Below are 14667 nucleotides of genomic sequence, written 5' to 3'. Positions count from 1 at the left end.
TTTTTCAATTAACCACACCCTTTGCACTATGACGCCAACCCATAAGATCCTTTTAATTCAGTGTAAACGGACGTGAACAGTGACCAAGAACATTTTCCACGAAAGCGTTTTTGTTGTTATTTAGACGCTTATTACCAACCTGGAACTCAAAATATGACTAATTTAACTGCACATCATTACATTAGTTACCTCAGGTAGTGTCTAATTCGCGCTGGAGACAGGACTTGGTTGATAGCTAGCAAGCGTTACCTAAAACTGCTAACAATGGCTAACTGTATGATTTTTCACACTCAAATCGCCTCCATCATGGAGGTACTAGCAAATGCAGCCGTGGCAGATATCTGTAAACTCGTAGACGACGACTATGCAGTGTTTCGTTTGGAAATAACTCAAAGCCAGAAAGAAAACAGGGGATTGCGGAGGAAACTACAGCTACTGGAACTGAAGATGGCGCGGGAGCGCGTCCTCGCTAGTCGTCACAGTAGTGTCAAGATCCTCGACCGATATAGAGGAATGGCAAGAGGTACATTTTGATGTTGCCGAGGCTGTCGCCCCGTTCCTCTCTGCGCATGTGTTCAGATGTGTGAACCAGAATTGGATCTTGGTCAGTGTTTGGATAGTATGCAATACTTACCCTGTTTACCTAGCCATCTTGCAACAACAACAAAAATAGTTTGGGACCAGGCTTCTTGCACTAGGACAAAATATTATATTCTAACCAGATTCTGGATTTACTACGTGTCCTGTTGTCAAACTCAATTAAAATAACATGATATATGGAACAATAAATAGTATATCAAGAAGTTATAAGAAGTGTTACCTTACATCCTAGACAGTTTCAATAGTGTACAATATAGCATTGAGCATTGACAGTACCTAATTTAAGCACCTCTTTTCCCCCAATCACTCTCTTAGATGGAGGACATCTCACTCGAGGCCACAGTAGCTTTGTGAAGCAAGCGGCACATAATGCGTGTAGAGATGACCAACCAATTACTGTTGATGAGGGGAGTGGAACCTCAACCCAGCATGTTATCGTGATCGAGGTTACTGTCTTAGTGTAACATTAGAATTTACAGTACATCAAATGGCTCCCCTTGGCTATTAATTTGCTTACGTGTTCACCCTTACATATCTAACATATTGTGAAACTTCCCTGACATATTGTTATCCAATTAAACTAATTAACTGGTAATAACCTCCTCTCTTCTTGTGTCAGTCTGCAGATGCAGAGGCTGCTGGTCCTGGGGTCAAGCTGGAAAGGTCTGAAGGAGAGGAGGACCCACGGAACAGCAGAGACATCCAGACTGGAGCGTCCCATGTAGCCACGGAGGACCTCACCGCCACCGCGCCCAGGACCCGATGCAGAATTACGGAGGTCAGTGGAACGCCGAACGCCGTCCTCAAGTCAGAGACGGACACAGAGACTTTAACTGAAACACAAAGACTTTTACACACAGGATCTGACCACAGGTCAGACCCAGAGGGGCTGGGGCGACTGGGCTGTCCTCCTGTTCCCAGCTCAGATTATTTACTTTACGATAACCTGAGCTCGAGGGTGGTTCAAGTTAATTCCCATCGAGGCTCGGGTGACATGTTAGAGGCTGGCAGTGATCTGTCTTGTTCTTACACTACAGAGATGGACCCTGGCAACATATCATTGGGTTTAGAGAGACGAACTGATCTGTCTAGAGGGGACTGGAACCTGTACAGTAGTAGTGCATACTCTGAAGGGTGCCTAGATAAGAAAGGGGAGGTTATAGTCTTAGATGAGGTGACTGTAAAAGTGGAGGGCGATGTTCCTCTGACATGGAATGTAGACGAGACTCCCTCAGGAGAAGGACACTCACAAGGTAGAGATTTCTTAGATTATAGGGAAAGCTTAGAGACAAATCCAAATGTCACGACCGACTCCCCTTTACACACACTCAGGGATCGAGACCCAGTGTCCACGTTGATGGGGCCTTCCAATTCACACGGCCGTGTCCTTTTTGATCAGGTATTGAACTCAAACAACAGATCTAGAGCCCAGGCTCAGGGAGAGGGAGCAACATCAAGCAGTAGTAAAGAGAAACGATTCCTCTGCATGTTCTGTAACAAAGGCTTCAGCTGCATCCAGAAGGTGGAAATCCACCAGAGGGTCCACACAGGAGAGAAACCCTTCAGCTGTACACAGTGTCACATGCGCTTCACCCAGGCTGGTGACTTAAAGAGGCACCAGAGGGTCCACACAGGGGAGAAACCATTCAGCTGTACCCAGTGTCAGATGCGCTTCTCCCACTCGTCTAGCCTGAAGAGGCACCAGAGGGTCCACACAAGGGAAAACCCTAAAGGTACCCCCAGTGTAAGAAGAGTTTCACCAACTAGAACAAGCTAAAGATGCATCTGAAGGTCCACACAGGAAAAAGTCTGTTCGCCTGTACGCACTGCAGGAAGAGGTTCTCAGAGAGGAGCTACCTCAGGATACACCAGCAGAGAAAACATTCCACTCTATAACATTGAAAGTAACCATTCCACTCAATAGCCTCTGATGTTTAGATCAAATCCTGCATTATAGACAAAGATAAATTTTCATTGTTAGCAGAAAATATCCACAGATGCATTTAGAATAGTGAGAGTAACATATTTCAGTGTTGAATATTCCTGGGTAGAATATTGCATCCAGACATTGTGAGATATAAGGCATATTATAAGCCTAAAAAGTCTGTTACATATTGTGTTTGTACTGTGTTGGCTATATGATGTTCATACAAATTGAGACATATTTTAAATGTACATTTTAGTCATTTAGCAGGCACTCTTATCCACTGTGAATTACAGTTAATGCATTCATTTTAAGAAAGCTGGGCTAAACAACCACGTAACACAGTCGTAGCAAGTACATTTCCTTAAAGTACTTACCAGCAAAGTCCGTGCTAGTAGGAAGACTCATTCCTTTTTGGAAGGGACTCTGCTGTTCTAGCTTCAGGGTGAAGCTGGTTCCATCATTGGGGTGTCAGGACAGAGAAGAGCTTTGACTGGTCTGAGCAAGAGCTGACCACTCGTAAGGGTGGGGCGGTAAAGAGACCAGAGGTGGCAGAATGGAGTGCTTGGATTGGGGTGTAGGATTTGAGCATAGCCTGAAGGTAGGGAGGGGCAGTTCACTTTGCTGCTCTGTAGGCAACCATCATGGTCTTGTAGTGGATACTAACTTCGACTGGAAGCCAGTGGAGTATGCCGAGGAGCGGGGTGACATGGGAGAACTTGGCGGACTGCAGCGTTCTAGATTTCAGGGGTTTGATGGCACAGGAGGGGAGCCCATCCAACAGAGAGCTTCAGAAGTCTAGACGGGAAATGACAACTGCGTGGATTTAGGCCTGCTCTGCTTCTTGTGTGAGTAAGGGTCGTACTCTATGGATGTTGTAGAGCATGAACCTTGGAGCGGGGTAGGCCTTCCCCGGGAGGAAGAGTGAGCTTGACTTGGTTGGCAGACATCCAAGCTGAGATGTCTGCCGGGTACGCAGAGATACGTGTGTATGTGTGGCTTTCATATGGTGTATTTATCAATTGTTTGTTTAATAAACACAATGGGACTTTTCTAAGACTTTTATTGACTCTCTTTAGTATACATCACATCTGATCTCACTCTATTCTGCAGACACACAACAGCTCTTTATATGCATTATACACTTCAATATAAATACTACACACTAACACCTACTGTTCAAGGTAGTTTAGTCATGTTTGTCTGACTTATGACATGATAACTGACTTATATTTACCCACAACATCATATTTATGTCCACCATGATGGGTTTAAAAACAATCAAGTCCTTCTGAAACTACAGTATAGGACTCAAACATAGTGGGGATGGGTAAACACTCCAGAGCCATACTTGTGAACATTAGAAACCGTTTAAATTTAAACAGTTACTCTGTTTCACTCATTAATTTACTTGCACGCAATAGTAGACTACATTGTAGCTGGTCCCATCAGATAACCTACACGTTAGTCCGATGCAAACCTCACCAGATGACAGTGATTATTTCCTGGAACAAGTTCTGCATCAGCCAATTATAAATGTTGACATAGATTGAGGAGAACAAACACGAGCAAAGGAGCGACTTTAAAGTCAAACACTCATTATTCTCCTACAGATGGCAGTATTGCAGTAACAGTGTTAGTTATTTTTTTAAAGTTGATCACGAGTCCGGACTCAAACCCACATTGGCGAGCATCCACACTCGAGGAAAGTTTATCATTTATCTTCTAAAGCAGGACCGGTCCTAGCTTTTGGGGGCCCTAAGCGAGATTTGATTGGGGGGGCCACCACCTCACAGCAAAACATTTTGTGCCCTTTGACGGCAGAGAGAATTTCAGTTTTGAAGTTGCTGTAATTCTACACATTTTGCCATGGGGCTCAGGCCGCTTATGCCTTGGACCTGCCCTGTTCTACAATACACCTGTCAATCAACTAATCCTACTGCACGCTGTAGGCCTATTCATAAGGTGGTAACAAATCAAATGTATTTATATAGCCCTTCGTACATCAGCTGATATCTCAAAGTGCTGTACAGAAACCCAGCCTAAAACCCCAAACAGCAAGCAATGCAGGTGTTGAAGCACGTTGGCTAGGAAAAACTCCCTAGAAAGGCCAAAACCTAGGAAGAAACCTAGAGAGGAACCAGGCTATGAGGGGTGGCCAGTCTTCTTCTGGCTGTGCCGGGTGGAGATTACAACAGAACATGGCCGAGATGTTCAAATGTTCAGCATGTTCAAATAATAGGTCTGGTACAGGTAGCACGTCCGGTGAACAGATCAGGATTCCATAGCAGCAGTCAGAACAGTTGAAACTGGAGCAGCAGCACGGCCAGGTGGACTGGGGACAGCAAGGAGTCATCATGCCAGATAGTCCTGAGGCATGGTCCTAGGGCTCATGTCCTCTGAGAGAGAGAGAGAAAGAGAGAATTAGAGAGAGCATACTTCAATTCACACAGGACACCGGATAAGACAGGAGAAGTACTCCAGATATAACAAACTGACCCTAGCCCCCTGACACATAAACTACTGCAGCATAAATACTGGAGGCTGAGACAGGAGGGGTCAGGAGACACTGTGGCCCCATCCGATGATACCCCCGGACAGGACCAAACAGGAAGGATATAACCCCACCCACTTTGCCAAAGCACAGCCCCCACACCACTAGAGGGATATCTTCAACCACCAACTTACCATCCTGAAACAAGGCCGAGTTTCTCCCACAAACATCTCCGCCACGGCACAACCCAAGGGGGGGCTCCAACCCAGACAGGAAGATCACATCAGTGACTCAACCCACTCAAGTGACGCACCCCTCCTAGGGACGGCATGAAAGAGCACCAGTAAGCCAGTGACTCAGCCCCTGTAATAGGGTTAGAGGCAGAGAATCCCAGTGGAAAGAGGGGAACCGGCCAGGCAGAGACAGCAAGGGTGGTTCGTTGCTCCCGAGCCTTTCCGTTCACCTTCACACTCCTGGGCCAGACTACACTTAATCATATGACCCACTGAAGAGATGATTCTTCAGTAAAGACTTAAAGGTTGAGACCGAGTTTGCGTCTCTCACATGGGTAGGCAGACCATTCCATAAAAATGGAGCTCTATAGGAGAAAGCCCTGCCTCCAGCTGTTTGCTTAGAAATTCTAGGGACAATTAGGAGGCCTGCGTCTTGTGACCGTAGCGTACGTGTAGGTATGTACGGCAGGACCAAATCAGAGAGATAGGTAGGAGCAAGCCCATGTAATGCTTTGTAGGTTAGCAGTAAAACCTTGAAATCAGCCCTTGCCTTGACAGGAAGCCAGTGTAGTGAGGCTAGCACAGGAGTAATATGATCAAATTTGTTGTTTCTAGTCAGGATTCTAGCAGCCGTATTTACCACTAACTGAAGTTCCGGGTAGCCTGAAAGTAGAGCATTGCAGTAGTCTAACCTAGAAGTAACAAAAGCATGGATTAATTTTTCTGCATCATTTTTGGACAGAAAGTTTCTGATTTTTGCAATGTTACGTAGATGGAAAAAAGCTGTCCTTGAAACAGTCTTGATATGTTCGTCAAAAGAGAGATCAGGGTCCAGAGTAACGGCGAGGTTCTTCACAGTTTTATTTGAGACGAATGTACAACCATTAAGATTAATTGTCAGATTCAACAGAAGATCTCTTTGTTTCTTGGGACCTAGAACAAGCATCTCTGTTTTGTCCGAATTTAAAAGTAGAAAGTTTGCAGCCATCCACTTCCTTATGTCTGAAACACAGGCTTCTAGCGAGGGCAAGAGAGTATAGAGATATTGTTATCCACGTAGGCACCAACGATTTTAGGATGAAACAGAGGTCACCAAGTGCAACATAGCTTCAGCGTGTAAATCAGCTAGAAAGATGTGTCGGCATCGAGTAATTGTCTCTGGCCCCCTCCCAGTTAGGGGGAGTGATGAGCTCTACAGAGCCTCACAAGTCAATCACTGGTTGAAAACTGTTTTCTGCCCCTCACAAAATATAAAATTTGTAGATAATTGGCCCTCTTTCTGGGACTCACCCACAAACAGGACCAAGCCTGGCCTGCTGAGGAGTGACGGACTCCATCCTAGCTGGAGGGGTGCTCTCATTTTATCTACCAACATAGACAGGGCTCTAACTCCTCCAGCTCCACAATTAAATAGGGTGCAGGCCAGGCAGCAGGCTGTTAGCCAGCCTGCCAGCATAGTGGAGTCTGCCACTAGCACAGTCAGTGTAGTCAGCTCAGCTATCCCCATTGAGACCATGTCTGTTCCTCGACCTGGGTTGGGCAAAACTAAACATGGCGGTGTTCGCCTTAGCAATCTCACTAGGATAAAGACCTCCTCCATTCCTGTCATTATTGAAAGAGATCGTGATACCTCACATCTCAAAGTAGGGCTACTTAATGTTAGATCCCTTACTTCAAAGGCAATTATACTCAATGAACTAAGACCATTCACTGCTTTCAGGGTGTGTTCATAGTCATAGAGACAACAAAGTAAGAAGCTAGATATTAGGCTTACACTAATTGTGTGAAGAGGAGAAGTGCAGGCAAAACCCTGTAAATGAAGATTACCAATACATTTTATGAGTAGCTTCTTGTTCCTGTTGCTGACCGACACACAGGCTACTGGCACTGCTACATAAATAATCATTGCTACTATAGGCTATATTACATAGAATTGTAGGCTTACATTTACAATGTTTTAGATGCATTTTTATAATCTACTTTTTCACATATCCATTATTTCAGTCGAGGGCCCACAGTGGAGCGCTTTTTCCTCAAATTAAATCCTTGCCCAGAGGAGGATTCGAACTCGCGGCCATCGTACCTTGCCGTCTCTGGGTTTACTGCCTTAGTGGATTACACCACCAATTAGTGATGGCAGTAAAGGTAAATTACAACTATTTGATAGGACCACGAGCGTCGTCAACTTTTTTTAAAACAATGTACAGTACCAGTGAAAAGTTTGGACACACCTACTCATTCAAGGGTTTTAATTTGTTTTTACTATTTTCTACATTGTAGAATAATAGTGAAGACATCAAAACTATGAAATCATGTAGTAACCAAAAAAGTGTTAAACAAATCAAAATATATTTTATATTTGAGATTCTTCAAAGTTGCCACCCTCTTGGCATTCTCTCAACCAGCTTCAACTGGAATGCTTTTCCAACAGTCTTGAAGGAGTTCCCACATATGCTGAGCACTTTTTGGCTGTTTTTCCTTCACTCTGCGGTCCAACTCATCCCAAACCATCTCAATTGGGTTGAGGTTGGGTGATTGTGGAGGCCAGGTCATCTGATGCAGCACTCCATCACTCTCCTTCATGGTCAAATAAAAATCTCAGATTTGGACTCATCAGACCAAAGGACAGATTTCCACCGGTCTAATGCCCAATGCTCGTGTTTCTTGACCCAAGCAAGTCTCTTCTCATTGGTGTCCTTTAGTTGTGGTTTCTAAGCATAAATTCGACCATGAAGGCCTGATTCACGCAGTCTCCTCTGAACAGTTGATGTTGAGATGTGTCTGTTACTTGAACTCTGAAGCATTTATTTGGGCTGCAATTTGAGGTGTAGTTACATCTAATGAACTTATCCTCCGCAGCAGAGGTAACTTTGGGTTTTCCTTTCCTGTGGCAGTCCTCATGAGAGCCAGTTACATCATAGCGCTTGATGGTTTTTGCGACTGCACTTGAAGAAACTTTCAAAGTTCTTAATTTTCCAGGATTGACTGGCCTTTGTGTCTTAAAGTAATGATGCTGTCATTTCTCTTTGCTTATTTGAGCTGTTCTTGTCATAATATGGACTTGGTCTTTTACCAAATAGGGCTATCTTCTGTATACCTTGTCACAACACAACTGACTGGCACAAACACATTAAGAAGGAAAGAAATTCCACAAATTTAAGAAGGCACACCTGTCAATTGAAATGCATTCCAGGTGACTACTTCATGAAGCTGGTTGAGAATGCCAAGAATGTGCAAAGCTGTCATCAAGGCAAAGGTTGGCTTCTTTAAATAATCTCAAATATTCAATATATTATGATTTGGTAACTACATGATTCCATGTGTCATTTTATAGTTTGATATCTTTACGGTTATTCTATAATGTAGAAAAAAGTAAAAACGAAGAAAAACCCGGGAATGAGTAGGTGTCCAAACTTTTGACTGGTACTGTATGAATATAAACATACATGTTGTATAATCCTCCTACAGCTTTATTGCTGAACATTGTCTAACATTAGTACTAACAGCAAGTAGCCTTGTCAAGGATGCATCAATGCAATATTGGCATATGTTGTTACAGACCAACGAAACAAAAAGCAACCTGGAATTTGTAGGTTTAAAATATCCCTCTGGTGGCCAGGGTTGACCTATTTTAAGAAATACAATTTGTTGGTGGATATAAAGTCTAAGATCTTTGATAGGCTGATGTGGAATTTTGTTCCAGGAAATAATTAGTAATCTGGTAAGGTTAGCATAGGGCTAACGTGTACCAGGTTATCTGATGGGACCAGCTACAATCCAGCTACAAATCATGTGCAAGTAAATTTATGATTTTAATTGGCTGATGCACTTTTTGTGACAGAGCAACTGTTTGAATTTAATGTTAGTTTCAAATGTTCACAAGTATGGCCCATCCATCATTAAAGTGGTTTATTATCTGTGTGTACGTACCTGAGGGAGTGTATGTCTGTGTAATCTGTATCACCTTTCTTTTCCAGGAGGAGGAGGGTCCAGAGGTGCTGCTGGTGAAGGGGGAGGGGTGTGAGGAGGGTCTGGGGAACCCTGAGGGGAACATGGTCATGGAGGACAACCAGACTACACCTCCTCCTGAACTCACAGAAGAACCAGCTGAGCAGCACAGGACCACACACAGTCTCACTGAGGTGAGCCTACTGTGAACTACTGTCTGAATGGTATTTGTTCAGGGCCTGTATCCACAAAGCCTCTGAGTAGGAGTGCTGATCTAGGATCAGTTTAGCCTTTTAGATCATAATGAATAAGATTATATGGCAAGATCCTAGACCAGCACTCTTACTCTGATTCTCTTTGTTGATACGGGCCTAGGTCTTCATACATGTTGTCTTAAGTGTGGGACCATGCCTTTGAATTATCAAACCAAGTAATCAAATGAACTAACATGTTTGTATAGTACTCATAGCAATCCCTCATTGCCCAATCAGAAGTTGCTCCATAGCAAGGTGCTCATCAGATTTCTTGATCCAACATCCTCTCACTCTGTATCTTACAGTCAGCAGGCATGGAGGATGGGAAGCCTGATCTGCTGCTGGTCAAAGAGGAGACAGTAGAAGATGCACCAGAGAGCATTGATCTGTTGAGTGGACTAAGGATGGGGGAGCAAGGTAAGGGAGAAATGCATATAGCCTACGTACAGTAATGACTGCTTTATACACTCTTGGCATTCTCTCAACCAGCTTCACCTAGAATGCTTTTCCTAGTAAAATACCAAATACCAAAAATAGATCTTAACTGGGATTAGAAATTTGCCTGGATTGTTTTTTCTTAAATCAATGTAACTTATGTTTGAATACATAGAGTTTTCTCTGCCATGTTCGTAAAGTCTATTTTCTAACCTCTTCCTGCAGGTGGATGGCTGGAGGCTAACAGAGGAGACTGGGTGGCCATCTTGGATTCCCAGACTCAGATGGGTGCAGCCAAGGGCCCAGGGGATAATGTCACTGAGCAGGACAGGACTAGAGGCGACATAGTGGAGGTCAGTGGATGGGACAGTGTCCTCAACTCTGGGCTGGGGAACAACACTGTTAACCACAACCAGAAAAAGACAGTCGAACACAAAACAACAACCAAACTTAGTCTCCATGACAACATACTGGCTGAGACCAGGGCGAGGCATAGATTTGGTCTGCAGGTACGGGGAGGTGTCCGTATGTGGCGGAAGAGAACAGACGCAGACTCGGCTAGCGATGTTCCGTCCTGCTCCTATAGTTGTGATTCAGAGAGACTGATGGTACCTCAGGTTAACCCCCTAACAGATGCTGCCTTCAGCCTGCCTTCTATAGGATCTATCAACTGGACAATGGACCCCGAGACATCACAGACACGCCCAGGCCTTTGTCCTCCTCGCACTCTCCTGTTAAACCAGACCTCAGACAATGCCAGTTCCTCAACGCTAAATGGCTACACAAGCTCATTGACAAATGACAATAGTAGTAACACTGTCAGTAGATCCGGTGGCAAAGAGAAGCGCTTCCCGTGTTCATTCTGTGGGAAAGCCTTCAGTTTCCCTAAACAGATGGAGATCCACCAGAGGATGCACACAGGGGAGAAACCCTTTGGCTGCCACTTGTGCAGGGCTAGTTTCTCCCAATCGTCCAACCTGAAGAGGCACCAGAGAGTCCACACAGGGGAGAAACCCTACAGCTGTCCCCAGTGTGAGAAGAGGTTCTCACGCCAGCACGATCTCAAGATGCACCTGAAGGTCCACACTTGAGAGAGGCCGTTCACCTGTACGCACTGCGGGAAAAGGTTTTCAGAGAGGAGCTACCTCAGGATACACCAGCAGAAAATGCACATGGTCCATGAATAGTGTATACCCACTGGGTTCACCACGTCATTTCAACATGTAGAATTGGGTAATACTTGGTATTTGGTAGATACATTGATCTATTTTCACCTACTCAAAATGACAGCTAAAAGTTTGCTGAATTCCCAATGTGTTATCACTATGCTTTCAACCATCTAAAAGTGAAACCAAATTCCAAAGGAAAAATCTGTCAGATTTTTGGTTTCGTTTTCACCTATGTGTTGTCACTGAGCTTTCAAAAATGTAAAATCACACTAAAGTTCAAAGTTAAAATCACACATTGTCAGATATTGTTAATTTATACAACAACTTAATGTGTTATGACTGTGATTGATCTAATAGCACTACCAAATGTCCACTATTTTTGGACAACTTAAGATGTTGTACACCGCATTCAGCCAAGTGTGTAACATCTTAAGGTGCCTGCGGCTCACCATTTAAAGCTAGTTAAGGAGGGAAATTATGCCTTTGCAGCCTGAATGAAGGACGTTATATGTACGAGCCGGTCCACAGGGGAAACGAGTGTATTACCGGGAATGCACATCAATCCTAGACGATAGTGCAGATCTAGCGGCCACTATAGGCTGGCTGTCCTGTAGTGGTGCACTATAGTGGTGCAATTGCCATCATACTTGAGACACTGGCGATCTCATAAAACAACTATCTTAACTTGAAATTGGTGCTGACTATTCGTATATCTCTCTTAGCAACCTAGATGTTGTTTCAGCAATAAGGCATGAGAGCCCGGGAATTATCGTGTGATAATTCACAACTAAGGGCTGTTCTTATGCCCAAGGTAAAGCGAAATGACTATTGTAGCTGGAAACTGATTTTTTTATTTTTTTTTAATGGAATATCTACATAGGCGTACAGACGCCCAATATCAGCAACCATCACTCCTGTGTTCCAATTGCACTTTGTGTTAGCTAATCCAAGTTTATAATTTTAAAAGGCTAATTGATCATTAGAAAACCCTTTTGCAAGTATGTTAACACAGCTGAAAACTGTTGTCCTGATTAAAGAAGCAATAAAACTGGCCTTCTTTAGACTTGTTGAGTATCTGGAGCGTCAGAATTTGTGGGTTCGATTACAGGCTCAAAATTGCCAGAAACAAAGAACTTTCTTCTGAAACTCGTCAGTCTATTCTTGTTCTGAGAAATGAAGGCTATTTCTTGCGAGAAATACAAGAGGACATGTACATTAGAGTATCTAGTTTGAGCAATAGATGCCTCACAAGTCATAAACTGGCAGCTTCATTAAATAGTACCCACAAAACACCAGTCTCAATGTCAACAGTGAAGAGGTGACTCCGGGATGCTGTACTTCTAGGCAGAGTTCCTCTGTCCAGTGTCTGTGTTCTTTTACCCATCTTAATCTTTTCTTTTTATTGGCCATTCTGGGATGTGGCTTTTTCTTTGCAACTCTGCCTAGAAGGCCAGTATCCCGGAGTCGTCTCTTCACTGTTGATCCAACATATGTATTATGAACTTCTAGATTCCATTTGAGACCAACCAAAGCTTGAAAACTACAGGCCTATATGTATTGTCTCTTTTTACTTTTACACTGGGCTGAATTGAAACAATAGCTGTTGATGATGTTCCAAATGCTAAATAGGCCTAAATAGCATCATTGATGATATATGATTCATGAAGAAGGGTTACATTTAATTTTCTCTGTTTAACCTACCCTTTAGAATGACTTCCATAGCAACAGTGAATCTATTAAGTGGACGTTTCTCAACAATCATTCTAACGATAGCACGTTGGTAATGGTCAATGACGAATAGCTAAGCAGGGCTGGACTTGTAGATAGATCCACTCTCTAGCCTATTGTTTGTGTTTTTGTTAAGTGGATAATACGTTTTTTGTTTCAAAAGTATAAATAATTTTTTTTATGTTAGACTTTTTTCTAATCCAATGTATTTTCCACGTCACAATACGTTGAAATAACGTTGCTTTAACCAGTTCGTATCCCGTGGGTAGTGATGTGTAATATAGTACTAGTTAGTTTGTTTGTAGTTCATTCTGTTGGTATTGGACGTAGCTGGGAATTGGGTGAGATGAACTGAGGAAAGAATGAGTATGGTGAGGCAGAATAGATGATGGTTGGTGTGATGATGTCTGTAAAATGCTAAAGTGATAAAGTGACAAACTTTGTCCGTTTAGGTGTATTAGATAATCATAGTGCCTTAATTCATGTTTATTTGACATGAAGTTGTGTGTAATATAATGTTGAACCTTTTCCAAAGTATTCTAAAATGAATATGATCAAAGCGAGCGTACCAGATTTACAGGAATGGTCAAGTGTTACCATAGTGAGAAGTTATTCTACTTGTCACGTATGGTTTTGTACAATAAAAATGATCCTAATGCCATTTTGTTGAAAACCTACATTGATTCTGCTGACTAACTTGGTTATTTTGTATCATTTGCAGACTGTTTGGACCTTTTTATATATATACAAAAATAATAAACTCCAATAGCTCCATATGGCTAGGTTCTTGAATCAGTGTTAGTTACACTTCATTGTGGTTAACATTTTATAATATGTCATGTTTCTGTGTGTACAGCAAAGGGTTTCTTATATATACCTTTATATGCTCTTCTGAACAATCTTTGTTTACAGTCTGCAGTCCATGAGAACCTGCTGATATCCAGTGTTACTGGCAGGAGAGACTGGACCTCTGAAGTGGCTGGTCACAAACCCTGGCCCCAGATCAGAACCCCGGATCAGGGCCATGGATCAGGAGCCGGCGCTCTTCATTTCCGAGTCAGAACCAGGACCCAACCGTGAGGGACAGAGACTCCACCACCACACAGAACACAACCAGTGGACAGGTGGACTGAACAACCTCAGTCCTGGTGGTCATCAGAGAGACAGAGGCTCCAGTCAGGGATACAGTCTGCAGCCCAGACCCTTCTCTTCACAGTCTCAGTGCAGGGATGATACAGGGCCTGGGGCTGATAGAGATAGACCTTCCTATTCCTATGATACAAACACTACAGTATCCATGATGAACAGAGCAGGTCACCCTGGGCTTCAGCTTTCACAGAGAGCGGTGGGAGACCCCCTGGTGAAAGTCTTATCAGCAAATTGGTCTTCTCCTTCAGGGTCTCATCTAATGCCTGGTGACTGGGTTCATAGAAGGCCTGTGTCTAGCCTTCCTCAGCTGGCTAATCCAACTCCATGAATACAGACAGGGTCACGATGGGTGTTCCCCACGAGAGGTACCTAGCCTATAACACAGCAGACAATCCTAACAACACCCAAACAATGACTAGAGGTCAAGGAGGGAGCTCAAAGACTAACCACCTGAGTGTGGTGGATCCTGCTTCTACCACCTCTGGTGTCATTGCGTCACAATGTGGGAAGTTGAGCATTAGGACTGACGCAGACAAGCCTTACACGTGGGAAGTGCTTCGCCTATGCAAACTATGTGAAGTCGCATCAAACCATTCACACCAATGAGAGGCCCTTCAAGTGCAAACTATGTTACAAGAGCTTCTCCTTCCTGAGTAACCTTATCAGACATAGGAGTGTCCACAATGGGGAGAAATCATAGCAGTGGATATCTGGGGACCATTCTTTAGCTAAA

At 43.6% G+C, this 14667-nt stretch overlaps 1 pseudogene; it reads left to right on the top strand.

Moving 5' to 3' along the window:
• Positions 1-153: 153 nt before the first annotated feature.
• LOC139374742 (uncharacterized) lies at positions 154-14634 on the top strand (annotated as a pseudogene).
• The last annotated feature ends 33 nt before the right edge of the window (positions 14635-14667 follow it).

Source organism: Oncorhynchus clarkii, chromosome 19 (assembly GCF_045791955.1).
Source record: "Oncorhynchus clarkii lewisi isolate Uvic-CL-2024 chromosome 19, UVic_Ocla_1.0, whole genome shotgun sequence".
Classification (NCBI taxonomy): domain Eukaryota; kingdom Metazoa; phylum Chordata; class Actinopteri; order Salmoniformes; family Salmonidae; genus Oncorhynchus; species Oncorhynchus clarkii.
This window is presented reverse-complemented; position numbering and strand designations above follow the sequence as displayed.